The following is a 19,651-nucleotide window of genomic DNA, read 5'->3' as shown; positions in this document are numbered from 1 at the left end:
TCAGGTTTGTGCCTCGCTATTTAAAAGAACTGTATGCACCTGGGCAGGGTCAGGTTAGTACAAAAGGGTGGAGGACACAACAATTCTCTGTGCGACTCCAGGAATGTTCTAAGTGATCTGAAACTTACATCCTGTGTTAGAAAAGTAGTAATCTGCACCATGGTAGCCCAACAAGGTTTACAAGTCTGAGCTTATAATACAAGCAACCTGAAATAAAAATTGTATCTTGATGCAGTTTTTATTTTCCACAAGTTATAAACAGCAAAAGCAATACAAACAGTCCCTCTTTGAATACTTTTTTTGTTTGGAAAGAGGTCTGAGGAAAAGAAATCAAGAGCCAGAAAGAAGGGAGGGTTTGTTGGCTGGGGGAGATACAGTTCCCCACTTATCTGTTATTGCCTCTCCTAAAAACAGGAGAACTGTAAAATGTGCCTTAAGCAGGGCACTCTGTATTCCAGATCTGTAAGTGACATTATACAACACACTTTCATATTTCTGACTGCTTCACCTATTGGTCCAGTAATGTTTGAACTGAAAGGATGAATGGATGGTAACAATAACGCTACATTAATGGCCAAAGTAAATAAAAGAGATTCTAAACATCCAAGGGCTAGTTAAAAAAGTCAACATACCACATATTTCCACTTAACGCATGGAGGAATGCACAGATTCGCTTCTCAGCATCAAATTAAAAATAAAACAAAAAAAACACCTTTCACACATGAAAGCAAGTTTCAATGAAAATGAGTAGTGAAAAGTAACATAATGTGGAAGAAATGTTACAAAAATGACTAATGTTCATGAAAAACATGCCCTAATCATTTATTTTAAAATATTTTGTTAACTGTACTGTATTCCAGGTACAGCTATCCTTAATACACAAGTCTAGGTAGCAAAACAAAGCAAACTTAAACCCCATTAAAGTTCCAGCTAGAATGGAAATCTTGTTCAGAGCAGGGAAACAATGATGCACTTCTGAAACCTGGCCTAGTTTTGGTGATCTTCTGTGCATTACTGATGGCTTGGACACCCATGTGATGTGGCCAGGCAAAGACAAAAGCAGAAGTTTGGAGCCACCATATCAACTTACTAAATACACAATAAACAGTGGGGAATGGTGAGCTGCCAGTTAGGTGTCAGCCATGAGTAAATGGGATTTGAATAGCCTATACTCTGACAGTTGAAGCTGCATTTTGGAATATGGCATGTTACTTAACTGCCAGGAAAGCAGCCAAAGTTTGTGTGAGAGGTGGTAAAGTATCACTTACATAAAGTCAGTCTTCTCCACTTAGAGAATTAGCTTTCACACCACTCTTCTCAATACAACGCTTTTCTCTGTCCTACTCCAATGACACTCCTTGTGACTGCAAATGGGGACATTAATTTCTGTCTGGGAACTGTAAAGTTTTCTCTGGTAGACAAAGAGGCTCACCATAATCTGACTGTGAGTTTCGCAAAGAAAACCTTTACTGTTGCTCCAGGCTATGAACCAAAAGTGCTCACATTTTTGAGATATCTTAGAATTTAGCATACCGACTCATACTCTGAAAGCTCAGAGTTAACATGCTAAATGATAAGGGAGTAATTACCTCTCTGATCATAATTCAGGCAATGAATTGTTACTGGACTATTTTGCTAGTCACAGGGTAACTTTAACACTGTGAGGTCCTATGCATATTTAGTATGGGAACACAATGGACCAAAGATCAATCTCTAGGTGCTTATGTTACTACTCTGTACGTACTAATGGCTGCATGCTCTGGCCATGTAGAAGTAGTTACTTTTAGTAGTCAGGGATTTTCTTGCAAGATCTGGTAGGCTCCATTACAGTATGCAGCAACATTAAACAGGGAGATACCAAGCAGATGCTTCAGTGGGGAAAAAAAAACACCTGTGTGGGGAAAGTTACCATCTGTGAAAAAACCTCACTTGTACCGAGGGGAGTCTAAACATATGAAATATGAATGGATCTTCTTGTTCAAGTGGTTGTCAAGAGTAGTGACCACAATCTAGTTGGTGCTTGTTGTGGGGGAAACTCTAGGGAAGCAGCAAAAGTCACAAAGGAGGCAATTTCTTGCTAGTGACATTGTAGATTTGGTTGAGATATTGCAGCTGTACAGGAATACTGTGGTAGTTACTGAGGAAAAAGCTAAATTATGAGAGGTGTTTGGTAAGTCTGTGGAAAATGACTGTCAGATGATGTTGGACATGTTTTGGTACAACATTAGCAGAGGCAAAGGCAGAAAGAAAACATTAATTTTGTCTGAGGAGATTGTTGTAGGGGTGTAGTATCTTTCTTTAGAACTGGACAAGCACAATTTTTATACAAGAAAGAAGGCTGGAAATCTTGAGTAGGTTTAAATCACTTTATTTACCAAATATTTACTATAGTTCAATTTTATGGATGCAGGGGTAAATTACATGCTAAGACAAATATACTTTGTTGAAATATAGCTTCTAGCAAACTTCTTGAATGCTGCATAGACCTTTTTTTTAACCTTGAAGAATATCTTTGAACTGGTAGATTGGTGGTGGTGATGGATGTTTTCAAAAGAAGGACTTGAGAGTAAGCAGTAACTGCAGACAAATACACTTTTTACTCTGGTTCAAAGAACTGGTCTCAAAATGAATCCTCGGATCTAGATGGAGACATGAAAACTTTATTCTATGTGTGGAATTGTACAGTATATTACCATGATAACCAAGATGACCTGTGGGAAATAAACAGGATAATAGAGTAACAAAGCTACTACTATGAGACATACTGTATGGTTCCTGTATTTGCTGACTAAAGCATTTAGCTGATTATTTGATGTTGATTTTGTTCAATGGGACAGCAGAATTGGGGCAGTGTTGTCTAGCTGTAACTGAGGTTTAAATAGTATGTTATTAGGAACTAGCTTAGTTGGATCCCACAGTTGTTTTATTTACTCCGATATCATCAGTCACAGAAAAAGAACCAGCCTTGGATTAGTACTCTATCACTGAGCAAATTCACAGACCATTAAGTTTTGCCATTTAACCTAATGTGCATGTCTCTTGAGCATGGAAGGAAATCTGGAGTATCAGGAAAAACTGTGCAGACACGAGGAGAATTTGCAAACTCCATATAGACTGTATCTGGGCTGGTGTCAGGAAGAGACTGGAACTCCACTTATATTCCTTCCTTCAATTTGTATTTTTGTCCAGAGGCCCAAACCCGGCTAACTACTTTTGAATGTAATTCTCCACTTGTTCCTCCTATCTGTAGCTGCTGCTAAGCAACTCCTATTATAGAGCAACCTCATGATAGAACATGAGGAATTAAAATTAGAAGCCCAGAGCAGACCTTTCCTCTAGCAATGTCTATTCTGTCTTTGTGAAAGGCTCCGTGAAGCTTTCTTATATTCACTACTTAGTGTTAGTTTTTTTGTCTTTTGGAATCTACTTCAGTTTGGTATTTGCAATACATTTTCTTATCTTGTGCTTTTCTGTTTTGTGCCACTTGCTTGTGTTTTTTAGATTATGAACTGTAATAAGTTTTACATATGTTCATTAAAATTGCTACAGCTTTGATGTAATGTCTAGTCCATTTCATTCCTCACAACAACCAAGGTGGGTACTGCCTGCCATGCTTTACAGGGTATCTTAATAAAATGCTGGCTAGTATCTTGGCTTTTCCTTCAGGAGGACCTAGGCTGAGATGCTGTGCTGCACATGTTCATACTTCTGTGGATGCCTCAGGTAGGCATGTGCCTAAGAGCCTGATTCCAAATGCTGTTTTCTGGAACTGTGAAGCAGTAACATTACCCAATGCAACACTGAAATAAAATAATCAATTATTTATACTTTTCTTCTATAAAATGTGTACGAGAATTAGCAAAAAATACAGCATATAACAAACTATTTGGTAATACCTAACTACTCTTCTGGTGAATCTCAACATCAAGAACTTTATATGAACAAAACTGTGAACACTTTGCTTTGAATGGCAAAGCAGCGCACCCTCCTTAGTTGATCTTTGCATGTGTGACAAGAGTTGCTAAAAAACTTTCTAAATGGAATGACAAGGAAATACGGGAATGTCTAGCACTGAAATGTTCAGCTTCAAACAAGAAATGAAACATTAAAAAATTACTATACTGTTTCTTAAACTGGTATTTAATATGCAAGAAGGGCAGATCTGTCTATAGAACTCCACAAACATGGTTATAGGTTTATCCCTGGGACAATCATTGTGACTTCCAATAATTATTTACTGATTATTGTAACCTTGGAGAACACTGCGGTGGAATAAACCTTTGGCTCTGACTTTTACAAGGAAGATGGGTTTTCTTTTTATATTTTGCTGCATTACTCTGAAGTTGAAATAAAGACTCAGTATGCAACAAAAATGAATTCCAGACTTATGCCCACTTTGCTAACAATGTACAATTTCTTACAGTTGAGTAACAGTATAAACTCCTGGTAAGATGTAGAACTTATTCACTGCTGCTTTAAGATTATCGCTAACTGAGCTATCATAGCAAAACAACAAAACATATTTTGAAGAAATGTTACTTGACAGTTAATATAGTTATTATAGCTAATGAAAAGAATGAATTGTTACAGCTTGACATTAAAAATGTGTCATTTTATAATCATTTGCCAAAATGCTGACAGCATACTGTTCATGGTGAACTGTGCAGGACTGCAGACATTTAAAATATACTTATCTGTAGAGCGGGTAATGTATAAAAAAGGACTATGGAAAAGCAATTCACAGTCAATTTTTTTTCCTAAAATTGTAAACATATTTAAACTGATAGGCTTGGAAGGACAGTTGACTGTACATGTGCCTTAGGAAAGTGTCCACACAACAGTACATCTTTCACATTCTCCTTAAAAGTTCAGTTCTCTATGTCATAAAATTGGACTTTGTTTCATTGCATAAATATAAACTCTACTCTTTATGTATGAAAGAGTGGTACTTTTGTATGATAAGCAACTATATTTATTGTACTTTTTTAACAGTTGACCTTTCATACCCTATGCAATGTTATTACTCTTTCAGCTTCCCCCATGTAACCATTAAAACCCTTTTGGCAAAGCTGTTATCTCACTCACTTCATTTCCACCTCTTACATAAATCAGGTTATAGTGACAGTGGTAGCAGGTGTGACAGGCACAGCATGTGGCTTTGTTCCAACCATGCGCCTGTGCATGCTTGAATATTACTCATGGAAGATTTTGTGGTGAATATAAGGCACAGCCAAAACTCACATGATAACTCACATAATACATTTTTAGAGCAAGGTTGATGGACCTGCAAAACCAGCTGCGGGGAGAATTTGCATTTTAAGAGTAAACATGTATCAGGGATGCTTTTTCTTTCTAAATCTTCCCAAACAAATGTCCAGAGAACGCAACAGAAATAAAACTGTTCTTAGTCACATTTAGTCACATTCAATCCTTGGTTCCAAGTTATTTTAGTTAAAATTGATTTGTATTGCACTATTGTGCTAGAACAATATAAATATGGCTTATCAGTGAATTGTGTGCTTGGGAACTTATAAAATCGAGGAGCCTAGTCAGTTGGAATGTAGAATTATGAAGGGGCATTTTCTGATATAGGGTTTTCCATTGTAGCGTTGTGGAGAGCTGGTGTCTATGCTAACAGCATTGGACACAAGCAAGGAACCAATTCTGGTTTTACTACTTCCAACATGCAATCATTATTAGCTGTTTCATTTGCTCATTTTCTTACTTTTATGATGTAAGTATAGTGTGTGACATGTAGGAGGCATCTCGCAGCCCCAAACCTCAAACATAACCACTCAGTCACCAGTCCAGGGTTCAAAAGACTTTTCATTCAAAACAACACCTTGACATTTCTTCAAAATCAAAATTCTTTCATTCTCTATCTCTCTTTCCTCCACTCCTTCCAGACCAGCTTTGTCCACCATCTCCTGACTCTTGTATTGCCAGACCTGGAAGTACTTCCAGTGCCAAAACATTGTACCTAGGAAGCACTTCAGTCAAAAAACAATGGAGTCTTCACCTGGGTTAAAAAACAGTGCTGCCCTTCAGAACTATACTGTGCCTGCAGCTCTGTGGGTGCCCAGTCTGAAGCAAAGCCACAGGAGCACAGCCACTTATTGTACTGGGGGAAAAACTATTCTTGGCAGACAGTGTACCCCAGTCCGTCTATTATTTATTTATCCTGACTGGGAAAGGGAATAGGAGCTATCCCGCCTGGAACGCACATTCACCTGTACCACCCTTCTATAATTGCTTCTTGGCCAGGTAAGGAGACACTCTTCATTCTAGTCAGGATGCCAGTCTATCTATTAAATCTATCACAAGTGTTTACATTTCTTTTTGAGCATCATCCTTATAGAAGATCATTAGTCAATTGATTCCTTGCTACTAATACCCTTGATAAAACTGGCATTTTACATTTTAACTTGCATTCATTTCATGGCTGATTTCTATGTTGTTCCTGAAGACCGTGTGATAAGCTCCATCTCACAATGACTCTGAAACAGAAAATCCAGGAGTTTGGATGGTGGGACAAATTTTTAAATTAAGTGCTACCATGACCAATTAGCTTGAAGATCTCTTGAACCTGAATTGTGCAACACCAGTTCTGTGATAATGTTTCAAAAGAGTTCATAATCACAAACTAATACTGCAGATTAAAAAAAATCTATAACTAGTAATTAATTTTCACAACATTTTCAAATCACTGTGGACACCTTCAAAAAGTTTTTTTTTTTTTATTTATTTGAAAGGACACAAATTACTCTTTTTCTACATTTAACTATAGATTGAGAGCACGTTACAAAAAAGCAAATAGAACACAGCTGAAAAAATGGAACCAAAGCAGAAAATGGACCTTTTGGGATGATTGAGTCTAATGTTTCTTTAATGCTAAATTGGCTACTGTAAATTGGCCGAATATGCTGAGTAAATGTGGATGTTTGTGAGTGTGCTCTGCAACAGCCTGACAACCTATCTGGGAATAGTATTGGCCAGCCTTTACAGGACAACCACATAGGAAAATGGATTCATGAAATCTATATATATAAAAGTCAGTGTATGTGTGTGTGTATGTATGTATGTTCCAGCATCACTTGTGAATGGCTAGAGCGATTTTCATGAAACTTAGTAGATATGTTTCTCATTGGTCGACTAAAAATACTGTAGGGTGAAATCAACCCTAGCCCACTACCTTCTGGGTAGGGTGGGGGGTGATCTTGCGGTGTTGTATGCATGTTATCATCCAGCTGACACTTGGAATGACCACCAGAGTGCGAACTGGAGGTGACTGCCAGCATTCTTTATGTTTGAGCTCCACCACCCCCCTGTTGCCTTTGAAATTAAATAGAGTTGGCTGGGTCCGAGCATCGACTGGATGATAACATACAAACAAGATCAAAAGACAAGCACATTAGTGAGTCTTCATTGTTTGTTAATTTATTTTTATTTTTAAAAATGTGTTTTTTTTAAATCATATTTTTCTCAAACAATTACAAAAAAACACTTTATTCTCCTCCAAGGCAATGCCGGGTAATTCAGCTATGTTAGCTAGTTTATTAATAAATGTAGCAAGTCCTTCCCTTATATCAGTCTGTGGAAAGGCTAAAAGTTAAATTTGTTGGGAAAGCAAACGTTGCAATGACACCTGCTATGCTGAAATTAATTCAAATACATGTTTAAGTGGCACAAATTAAAATGAATGATTTATCATACCTGATCACCTGATAAAAAGTAATGGATGCATGGATGAATGGTATAATAAATGAACACACATATTTGTGGCTTGCACGAGGAGCATTGTGCACCAGGGGAAGTTGCTAGGCAAGACACTGAACCCAGGTTCTTCAAGCTGTGTGATATTGCTTTTCAATCCAAATGTATTAGTTGTCTTTAGAAAGTGACAGGAAAACCAAATGAGTTGGAGAAAAAAATATACACACACACTTTGACACAAAGAAAAAACACAGTGCCCTAGCTCGTAATTAGCTCTCAATCTTAAAAAGAAACGTGCCGGAGTGGTTTTTCAGGGCGATGCTATACTTTTGGTTTCCAAAAGAACCATCCATATGAATGTACCAAAAAGAACCTTGATTTATTTAGATGCATAACAGGTTCCATAAATAGTGATGAATGGATGGTAATAAATTTGTGAAATATCAAATGGCTCCTAATTGTTAAAACTTTTCTCATTGGTACAATAATACGAGCCAAGTTCCATCCATCCATCCATTCTCCAACCCGCTGAATCCGAACACAGGGACACGGGGGTCTGCTGGAGCCAATCCCAGCCAACACAGGGCACAAGGAAAGGAACCAATCCCGGGCAGGGTGCCAACCCACCGCAGTTCAGTTTTTGTTTTTTTGATCTGTCAATATCCTCCTAGCTTGCCTACCATACATTAAAATTTTCTATTTTGTCCAAATGTTAGGAACCTTTTCAAAGTCCAAAAAAAAAAAACCAACTTCATATGTAAAGAACCCTTCCCAGAATTATATGGTTCTTTGTGAATTAACGGTTCTATGAGGAACAACACAACCTTGAGTAAAGTGCCATTATAGAACAATTATATTTTAGGAGTGCAAACCTCGCACATTCTGCACCACACATTTTTTATTGATTACAACATATGCAAATTTAATGTGGACGTACAGAAATGTTGAACTACTGCCTGCTAATGTTTGTGTGATGATGTGTTTATTCTGAATTAAATGAAGTGAATGATGATGAATGTCAACAAATCGTTGCCTTACTGAGATTTTGTAGCTGCAACGTGTTTCAAAAAGACACAAGTTAAAATGAAGCAGCCTTACAAATACAGACAATTCGCTATGGGCTTTCCACCGTTAGCCTACTATTAGGTATCACTTAATAATTTACAAGAAGAATTAAGAAGTACAGTGAAATCATGCGCACTACTTGTCCGCTATTTACGTTATCCATCTAATAGATCTGCGGCTGTTTTCTTTTGCGTAGACGAGTCATTCTGTCGCTAATGTCTGGTAAACTATCGAATCTTCGAACATGCACACGTAATGTGGCGAATCCTAAATAAAAATATGCCTCTGTCATTTTGTTTCTGTGCAAGTTTTAAGCACTATTTTTAAGAGTTACTTCGAGCACATTCACATACTATAAATAGGTAAAGCATAACTACAATCAACACTCTTGTACAAGCATATAATGATCTTTGCTCTATTTATTATAATTTTAAAAATACTACATATTATCCTAGTGAAATACAGCTGAACTACATTCATAATTGGTAATGGCAAATTCATTCTGACCTTATTAAGAAAAGTTCTTAGGACTTTCTGAAGCGTCCGGACTCAGCCAATAAGCTACTTCCTATGTCAAAAAACGGGGCGACAGAAGACAGACGAAGGCGGATACTTTTTAGAAAGAATGAGACCGAGCAAGAGAGCGCGCGTGCGCATTCCAGAGAGACAGGTGCTTGCATGTTGTACTGTAGGCTTCTTATCCAATCACGTGCGGTGCTTGCTATAGTGAAATGTACTTTGCCTTAGGAAAGTCTGACCCCTAGAGGCATTCGAACACTCTAAGTAAAAAAAAAATATAATTTTCGTTCATAAACACAACAGAGTGTAATAACAGAGAATAATTGCAGACCGGAGCACCAATTGGGTCAGTCATGTAATATGAGATTTTTTTAAATAAAGAGAATGAAGCAGAACCCTGTCGTCATCTGTACAAACGTTGATACACAAGAGCATATTGGGAAACAAACCTACTTTATTTCTGAGTTTACGTGACATGGTCCGCTGGGGGAGACAGACCGGATTCGGCTTTTCGCAATTTGCAGGTGAATTATCTGTAAAAAGGGTCTATGAGAATTGCGACCCAGCTAGAGTGTAAATCAGCTGGAAAATATTTGTTGTTATTAATGAATAGTAACGTTTTGCTTCCTTTCCATTAATCTTTGTACCAAATACGGGATGCATCCATTTCTACTATTTTCAGGCTAACTTGTCATAAAACGTTTAGCTCATTTATTGACTGACTTTTGTATAGCTCCTCAAAGAGCTAGAGCGAAAAGAAATCTGTTTTATTGCTTGGTGTTTATATATTAATCCCATGCCTACTTGTTGAATCCAATATTTGCTGTTGCTACCCGTTGAAATCTAAGTAATCGACGTAGACTGCAGCAGTACCGTTTGAAGTGCATACAATGCAATACAATACAATTTATTTTTTGTGTAGCCCAAAATCAGACAAGAAGTGCCGCAATGGGCTTTAACAGGCCCTGCCTCTTGACAGCCCCCCAGCCTTGACTTTCTAAGAAGACAAGAATAACTCCCCAAATAAACCCTTGTAGGGAAAAAAAATGGAAGAAACCTTGGGAAAGGCAATTCAAAAACAGACCCCTTTCCAGGTAGGTTGGGCGTACAGTGGGTGTCAAAAAGAAGGGGGTCAAAACAATCCAGTACAATACACACACAGCATTGCATAAGTCTCATAATCCATTTGGTATAGGATTCTTAAAAGTGCCGTAGTGTTAATGTCTGCCATGCACCATCTACTGAAATGACAAATGCAACGCATTTTATTGCTAAAAATGTTTGTGATGCTCCATCTTTTAGAAATGCAGAAAAATAACAACAGGACGGACACACAAGCAGACACTTGTTCTTTTATTAAGGTGGATAGGGTTGCAATGGGTTGGACCTTATTCTGTCAATCTCTGTTGCAAGGCAAGACATAGCCCTAGATGGGCAGCCTGCCTGTTGCTGGGTACATTCACACACAGAGTCATACACTTACTAATTCACACCAGACCAGTTTAAAGTCTCCAATCAACCTAACATACATGTTTTTAGAATGTGGGAGGTACAAATTAATACCAGTACAAATACAGGCAGACAAGGGAAAATGTGCAAACACCGCATAATGTAATCCAAATGGAATTCAAACCTTGTTTGCTGTGTTTAATCAAATTGTTTTAAGCTAAACATCAGACATAAACTATTCTCTGTCAATTATTTTATAGTGGTTTAATTAATACTGTAACTAAGACTGAGTTCATGCTCCTGAGATCAATGCATTTCTCCTGTGGATAAAGTCCCAGACACACATAACACATAAGCAGCTGAGCTAAATCCTGGAATGACTAGAAATTCTTTCAAACCCAAAGGTAAGCAAAACAGCATTATGAAGCCAAAAATCAATCAGAGTAAATACAAGTGTTAAGCAAAGACTGTGCCATGGTGCACCTAGAAAATTCATCCATCCATCAATATTCTGAAACTGCTAAGAAAATTAAAACAGTTATGCTGGAAACAAAAAAAAAAAAGAAAAAAAGAATAAATCTCCATGAGTTGCATTTTATTCTCATCTTACCCAAATTTAAATTTAATTTGGCAGCAGTCTCCACTATTATCACCATTACAATGTTTGTGTGTGCTATTACTCTAATTTTTTTTATTATTTTAACCATAATGTCAGCTCTGAAGAGACACAGCTGTAATTTTTGGCTCTGTTTCCAACCTACCTTGAGCCTTTATCAGGTGTGTTCAGTTGAGAAATTTCAAGTTATTTATTAACTGAGCCATATCTCTGATTGGCATTGTTTCTGGTTCTCCTTCTCCTGAAGGGCCTGTGTTTTACTTTGCTTCGTGAATTATTTTTTTTTAAAACAAGCCAAGTTGTGGTGCCTGTCCATTGCAGGACGTACTCATAAGAACATGCATAATCACTCATTTTCGGTCAGTTTATATTTGCCAGTTAACTTAACATGCAGATGTTTGAGATGTAAGAGGAAAACCAGAGTACTTGTAGAAAACCACATGCAAACACAGGTAGACTGAGACTGGAATTAATTTTCAGACTTTTACAGCTGTATGCAGCAGTGTTATGTATTTTGCTACCCCCAGCTTGTTCAGTTATTTTTGTAAAATTCTTTAAATTGACACAATACGAATCTATTGGTTTCTGAAATGGTCTCGCTACAGTATATGTTATGTGATAAAGGAAGTTTAGAAGGGTGGTGTGTAACTTAGAAAAAGATACTTATACCATTTCTCTTTCAGTAAACTGATTTGACCTCTAAAATGTTTTTTTGGTAAATTAGCATAGTTTTACATTATTTTAAACCTACATACACATCTAGGAAACTCTGTTAAATACGTCCACCTGACTTTTGCTTTATTTGAATAGTAGCTTATCCTTCTCTCCTTATCCTTTTTTTTTTAATCTGAAATATTTTTTGGCATTCAGATATATTTATTACAGCAAACTTATACTATGGCTTTCAAATAAAATATCAATTTAGAAAAATCCAATAGTATGTGTTTTGGTTTACATACTATGCAAATAATAGTGGGTTTTGTACACCACATTTCACTGACTGCAAGACTTCTTTAATAATTAGAGGGAGATGATTAATACTGAATTTGTTTGGTCACCTTTCTCAGCACAATTTTCAATATAGCTTTACCATAAGTGCACATTTTTACCCATTCTGAAGGTGGCATAAAACTGGAATATCTTGAGGGAATGTAACTTCTATCCATTCATCTAATGAGGTGTCCTCTGTTTATTTTCACTTTATAATAGGCAGACAAGACATTACCATGCTCCTATATGCTTTTCATTTCAATAACGGAACCAGGGTCTCATATCTCTTACTTTCAACAAGGTTTTATTATTTATGGCAGGGTAGAAAAACTGGCCTGTCTTCCCTTAGGCTGAACAAGCTTTGCAGCCTTTTTCAAACATTTGCACAAACTTCACTAGTTTGAATATTATATAAAGTGGTTAGGACACTCCTGCTTTGCATACCTACTGTCTTTTTAATGTCTTTGTTCAAGACACCCTGCCATGTTATGCTGAAGTGTTGGTCTGCCAAATTAAGTCATTAGGCACTTGTCTAACTGAATTAATGAGTTGGCTGGGGTCAATGTAATGTAGTATCATCACCAGACTGGTACCTTTATTCAGATTCTGTGCATAATTTGTCAAACACTAGGGGACGTTGCAGCATTCTGAACCCTGGACACTGCTACACACACTCCAATAATAACATTTATTGCCATAAACACCTTTAAGTATGCAAATGTTTCAACAATACGACTCTTCCCTTCTCCACTCCACCCAGGTGAGCTTTGTCCAAGGACTCTTCCAACTCTGACCCCTGGGTGAAAAAGAGTAGCTTCTTTTACACTGGACCCAGATAGGTCTGCCAACTCTCTTTCTCTGGAAATGAGGACATTTAGGTTGAAAAATGAGGACTTTTAAGGACGCCATTCGTTATTATGTCATATTAGGCCTTTATACTGTCTTACAGTTTTTTAAAAATGATATAAACGTTTAGAGACCATTTATCACCATTATTATGATATGATGGCCACAATCACAGTCACTGGCAAACTAATAACCCATTAAATATTTTCAATATGTCAAGTCTAAATCAACAGACTTCATTCCTTCCATTGTTATTTGGATAACTTAACTGTTGTAAGCCTGTAAAAATGATACACATGGTAAATTTACTTCTTGTAAAATAAAAATAATTTCATTCTTTTCAGTCTAGTTTATTGGCATTTATCTGCATTCTTTTATATTTGTCCTCTGAAGCTTTTTTCTCAGTAAATCTGATATAATCTGATAAAACAAGGATATTTGTTGTTCAAGTAGTCTGTGAACTTGCACTTTCTTTTCAGCATAATGAGTATTCCTGAAGTTATGTAAATGAAAGAATTATGAAAATATTATTAAATTATTTGAAGAAGTAACTTTGATTTGATCCACTGATAACTAAAAAGATATTGCATTTATATGACAGGATAAATGTGTGATTTTTTTTAATTAACTGAAACTTTAATAGTTGACTCGTTCATTTACAATTATAAATCCATTTTGAAACAACGGGTGGTGATAACAATATTTTCCATTAAAATATTACAAAACAGTACTTACTTGCACTTAAATACGATGGGCTGTACCTGGATGTATGAAATTTCTTGTTTAACTAAGCTGCTGAAAGAAGAACTGAACATAAGATCTCACATATAAAATGAGAAATTGTAGTTTCGATTTTGAATAAATTCACTTAGTTACAGTGAATTAGGATTACAAATAATTAAGGAAAAGAACAACATTTATAATGAACTGTCTACCCCCTAAGAGGATAAAGCTGAATTCAAAAGATGAAGTGAAAAAGCCAAGTTGGACAGACAAAAGCCAAGAACTCAAAAGTTTTTTCTATTTTCGTCAATAGCTACTCCCTAGCTACACATGTCTGAAACTAATTTAAAAATGGCCTCTATTAAGGAGATATATCAGGCATATAAGCTACAAAAAAGGTCAATGCTCATAATTAACACTTTATGAAGTTGTTAGAATGGTAACACCATTAACTTTTTCATTCTGATGTGAAGTAAGCAAAAACTTTAAAACAGCCTGGCAAAATAACAACTGTGCAGTCCCCTGTAATCTCTACACTCACACTGCTTGTAGTGCCACCACTGTTTTCAATGGTGGTGACTTTGGGTTTAATAATGATGGCCAGTCCCTGTACAGCTAAATCAAGTTGGATAAATAGTGTTTGATTCTCTGTGTGTTTCTTTGTTATTTTTTTCATCTTTGTATTTCCATTTTTCTCCTTGTATTTTGTAAGTTAAATAAACAACCATTTTTAAAAAGATATTTTTGGTGCTTTTCGAACTGCGTTAGTGTGGTGAGGTGTAGCGCCTGCTGTCGTAATCTGTTTACTCCACAATCCTCAACAGTTAGGGGGGTGGATAGGTGGGGAAACAGATGATGGATGGATTGAGACAATCAAATAATGCCAGAGGGACTGAAAATATATGATATATCTAAAAAAAAATGAAAACACAGAGATGACGCTTGGTGTTCATAATGGCTGTACAGGTGCCGGTCATAAAATTAGAATATCATGACAAAGTTGATTTATTTCAGTAATTCCATTCAAAAAGTGAAACTTGTATATTAGATTCATTCATTACACACAGACTGATGTATTTCAAATGTTTATTTCTTTTAATTTTGATGATTATAACTGACAACTAATGAAATTCCCAAATTCAGTATCTCGGAAAATTAGATTATTGTGAAAAGGTTCAATATTAAAGACACCTGGTGCCACAAAACACCTGGAAAAGCCTTTAAATGGTCTCTCAGTCTAGTTCTGTAGGCTACACAATCATGGGGAAGACTGCTGACTTGACAGTTGTCCAAAAGACGACCATTGACACCTTGTACAAGGAGAGCAAGACACAAAAGGTTATTGTTAAAAAGGCTGGCTGTTCACAGAGCTCTGTGTCCAAGCACATTAATAGAGAGGCGAAGGGAAGGACAAGATGTGGTAGAAAAAAGTGTACAAGCAATAGGGATAACCGCACACTGGAGAGGATTGTGAAACAAAACCCATTCAAAACTGTAGGGGAGATTCACAAAGAGTGGACTGCAGCTGGAGTCAGTGCTTCAAGAACCACCACGCACAGACGTATGCAAGACATGGGTTTCCGCTGTTACATTCCTTGTGTCAAGCCACTCTTGAACAAGAGACAGCGTCAGAAGCGTCTCACCTGGGCTAAAGACAAAACTGCATTGGTCTTAATTGATATTCTAATTTTCCGAGATACTGAATTTGGGACTTTCATTAGTTGTCAGTTATAATCATCAAAATTAAATCAAACATTCAGAGGATGGTCTGAGTTTTGCAGAGTGGCTCACAGTATGGAAGCAGTTGGCAGGGATATGCTACAATGAAGGAAAATGAAGTGACCATGGAAGTACATAAAATGTAAGTAAAGCCTGCCTGACAAAACAAGAAATGATATGGCTGTAACAGTAAAAATCACAATGCAAAGAATGCTATTTAAATATGTATTTAAAGATACTAATTTTCACCTTTGTGGCAGAGTAGGGACTATTAAGAATTAATGTTAAGGTAACAGGTAAGTGACAACCTTAGTCAAATGTAAAGATGGCAAATAATAAAAAAAGCAGACAAAAGAAACTAAATATGTGAAAGCTAAATAACTTGAACTAGGTATTTTGCTGAGCATTTAGTATATTTCCAGGACAAGTAGTGATTCCAAGCGAATTTTGTAATAAAAGAGAATGCCTAACTATAGAATTAGATATGATGTTGCCATTAGCATCATTGCACATTTGCCATTAAAAGAAGCAAATGCGTGTGAAGCTGAAGATGTACATTGCATGAGTGTCTGATTTGGGTGCAGCCATGCACCCTTGAATTCAGGACTATCGATAGTCTTGTCCGAGATGAGCTGGGTAGTGTGAACATATAACAAGTAGGAGGTAGGAGCAAAGTGTAAATGTGCTTTTATTTTCATATTCAAAGGATTCAAATAAGAAAGTGCAGTTGAAGTCTTGTTCAAAATAAAGTCAATAAATAATCCATAATAAAAATAGTGTTCATGGTGAAGGTTAAAATCAATAAATAAATACTTCTAAAACAGGCAAAAAATCTGTGGTTAAAATTATAGTTAGGATCTATTCTTTAAAACCATAAGCCTCAGTGCATCCTTTTCAAACCATATTCACGTGTTTGCTGCTCACTCTCATGGTCTGCTCCATAGCAGCAGACATCCTATGGCTTGCCACAATCCTGCCTTGCCTCCACATTTTACCTCTGTCTTTTCTTTCTGCAACAGCCCAGCACGTCTTTCTTCCTTAAATCTCTTTCTTCCTTCCATCATGCTGGTTTGTACTCACAGCTCTTTCTCCAACCTTTCACCGTGACCTAGCCACTTCAGGTTTCTTTTAACCTATTGCGAGTGCAGGTGGCTTGATTAAGCCCCGCGGAGTGTCAATGGGAAAACTGGCAGAACTGATTTAATCTGTATATGAATGCAATTAGCCAGTTTCTCCATTAAATACCCAAGAGACACATTGCTACACTACCGCTCCACCCACTGAGCCTGCATGCACTGTTTTTTTTTTTAAAAAACGCACATTGCTACAAATTCCTATTTGTTTCCTCACATGCTGGAAAAATATTTCAGTTTTGTTCTAGTTATCTGTTACAGTAACATATAATAAGCAAGACGTTTGGCTGTGAAGGGTGTAATGGAACCAGGCCGTCAGGGAGCCCCAAACCTCAACACAAACACACAGAGAGTCCCAGATTCGATTAATGGATGGCTTATTCACCATAAAAACCTCAAAAAATGTTGAAAACACAAAGCACAAATCACAGGCTCTCTATTCTCTCTGTTTCTCTCCTCAATACCTTTCTTCTTCTCATCGCACTGCCATCCTCTAGTCGAGTGTTGCTCCGTGTCCTACCAGCTCTGACTCACCTGAACCAGGGAGTGTGGTCCCTTTTATTGAGGACCATGGGGTACTTCCAGTACTAGGGCCACCACCTGATGGAAGTACTTCCGGGTTACATGGCAGTCCCATGAATTGAGGAGAGCACTCCTGGCATTCCGTGCTGGTTCCTGAATGGACGCCGATATGTAGGGCTGCTGCCATCTAATACCTGGGGGGAATAAAAAGTCCCCAGCGATATCTTCAGCTTCTGGTGGGCTGTCCGTCCATCTATTCTAGCTATCTGTTCCGGGTCTGGCCCCTTTCTCTTCCCTGGCTGGGATGCCTATCTGCCTGCCAGGAGCCTCCTGCCTGAAGAAGGAACCATTTCCTTTTCTGATCGGGATGCCCATCCAGCCCAAGTGCTATCTACAAGGGATAGTTGTGAAGGAAGTAGGACCAGTATTATGTGGCTGGTATTGGCTATAAAAGCTCCATCTGAATTGGAAACAAATTAAATATGTGAGTTTTGCTGGAAGTCGGAGAGCGTTGTATATAAACTGGGGACAGTAAGTCAGATACACCTTCTCAGTTTCATAGGAGCAGACCATTACCATTTTTATTATTTTTTAAAATTCATTTTATTTCAAGAAAGTTACCATAATATACAATAAAAATATATTTTGCAGAAATTACACAACAAATTATTTCAAATTCAATCCAGAAAAAAACAATAGAGTAATAAAAAAGAAAACAGTTAAAAAACAAAACTTTAACAAAACAATAATTCAGCCTGATATAAAGAGAAAGAGAGGAGAGACAAAAGCAGGAAAAAACTTTATGCTTTTTATGAATGCTTAATCTACTTTTTTAAATTAAGTTTTGCCATGTTTTAAAGTTTTAAATTTTAAAATTTGGGACAGATTCTCTAAGCAAGAATGAGATTTTTTCCCAATTTCAAACAGTATAGAACATCAGTTAATATAGTTGTGAATGGGTTAGGAGTGATTGTGACACCAAGACTATCTAATAAGTATTTAAAGTTTTTTGTCAAAATGTATGTTAATTTGTGTAGAACATTGGTTAGGCTTCTTTTAGCAAAATACTATTTTTCTAAGATACAAATTTGTTATATTTATGCATTGTCTTAATCCCAAATGTTTTCCAAAGATTAAATACTGAGTAGGTTTGGGAAGGTTGAAAAAGGTGATTATCGTGTAAGAAAGTAGCAGGTAAAAGCTTCTCTGCTTTGAAGTTTGTCCTGCATTTGTTCCATATTCTGAGTGACTGCTGAATGACTGGATTATTAGTATACTAATGAAAGTTAATATTTATTGTAACACAAAACAGGGTATGTTGAAAAGAAGTACAGCAAAATTTAATTTCCATTGCTGACCAGGTTGGAGTAATTCGTTAACTTGTGCTAATTTCTAGGTCACTATATTGTGTATATTTGCCGCCCAGCAATAAAATTAAAAGTTAAGGTGTGGCATGCCACCTTCTGTCAAAGGTCTTTGTAGGATTGCCTGTTGAATGTGAGACCTTCTCAATTTCCTGATAAATGAGGTTATAATTGAGTCTAGTCTCTTAACAAATGATTTGTTGAAGTATACAGGGATGTTCTGAAATAGAAATAGAAACTCTGGAGGATGTTTATCTTGACAGTATTAATTCTTCCTGCTAATGTGAAATGGAGGGTAGACAATCTGTTAACATCTTGTTTGATTTTTTTGTTCCATGCTGTTACCAAAATGGTGTTGCAAAAGATCTTAATATTTAGCTGTAATATTTACTACTATATATGTAAACTGTTTTGATAGAATGAACAAATTGATGCCCAGTTTAGTATGATGTGCTTGACAGTTAACAGAAAAAAATTTTTTTGAAATTAATTTTTAGTCCAGATGTCTTTTGAAATTCTGCTGATGCATTAAGGACTAATGGTAAAGATATTTGTGAGTCTAATATGTACAATGCCATATATCTGTGTATAGTTATATTTTCTGATTGATAATCCCCTTTTTTGATAATCCCCTTTATCTCCGATATATTTTGAAAATGAATAGCTAGTGGCCCAATGATGACAGGGGGCACCCGTTTTGAATACCACATTCTATTTAAAGTATCCTGAGTTTGTGTTTAGGCTTTTGGACTGATATAAAGTAATTTTATCCACGTGGATACATTTGTATTAAACACAAATTTGTGCAATGTGGTGAATAGACAGACCCATTCTGTTTTTTCTAAGTTCAGAGATAATAAGATCACTGGTGTGTTAGAATTTGTGGGTGAGTATACCAGTATTACATTAAATAGATACTGAACGTTTAGACTAAATGTTTGCTTTTAATGAATTCAGTTTGTTCTTGTGATATTGCATAAGGAAACATTCCA

The sequence above is a fragment of the Polypterus senegalus genome, chromosome 5 (genome assembly GCF_016835505.1).
Source record: "Polypterus senegalus isolate Bchr_013 chromosome 5, ASM1683550v1, whole genome shotgun sequence".
Taxonomy (NCBI): domain Eukaryota; kingdom Metazoa; phylum Chordata; class Cladistia; order Polypteriformes; family Polypteridae; genus Polypterus; species Polypterus senegalus.
Note: the sequence above shows the minus strand (reverse complement) of the source record.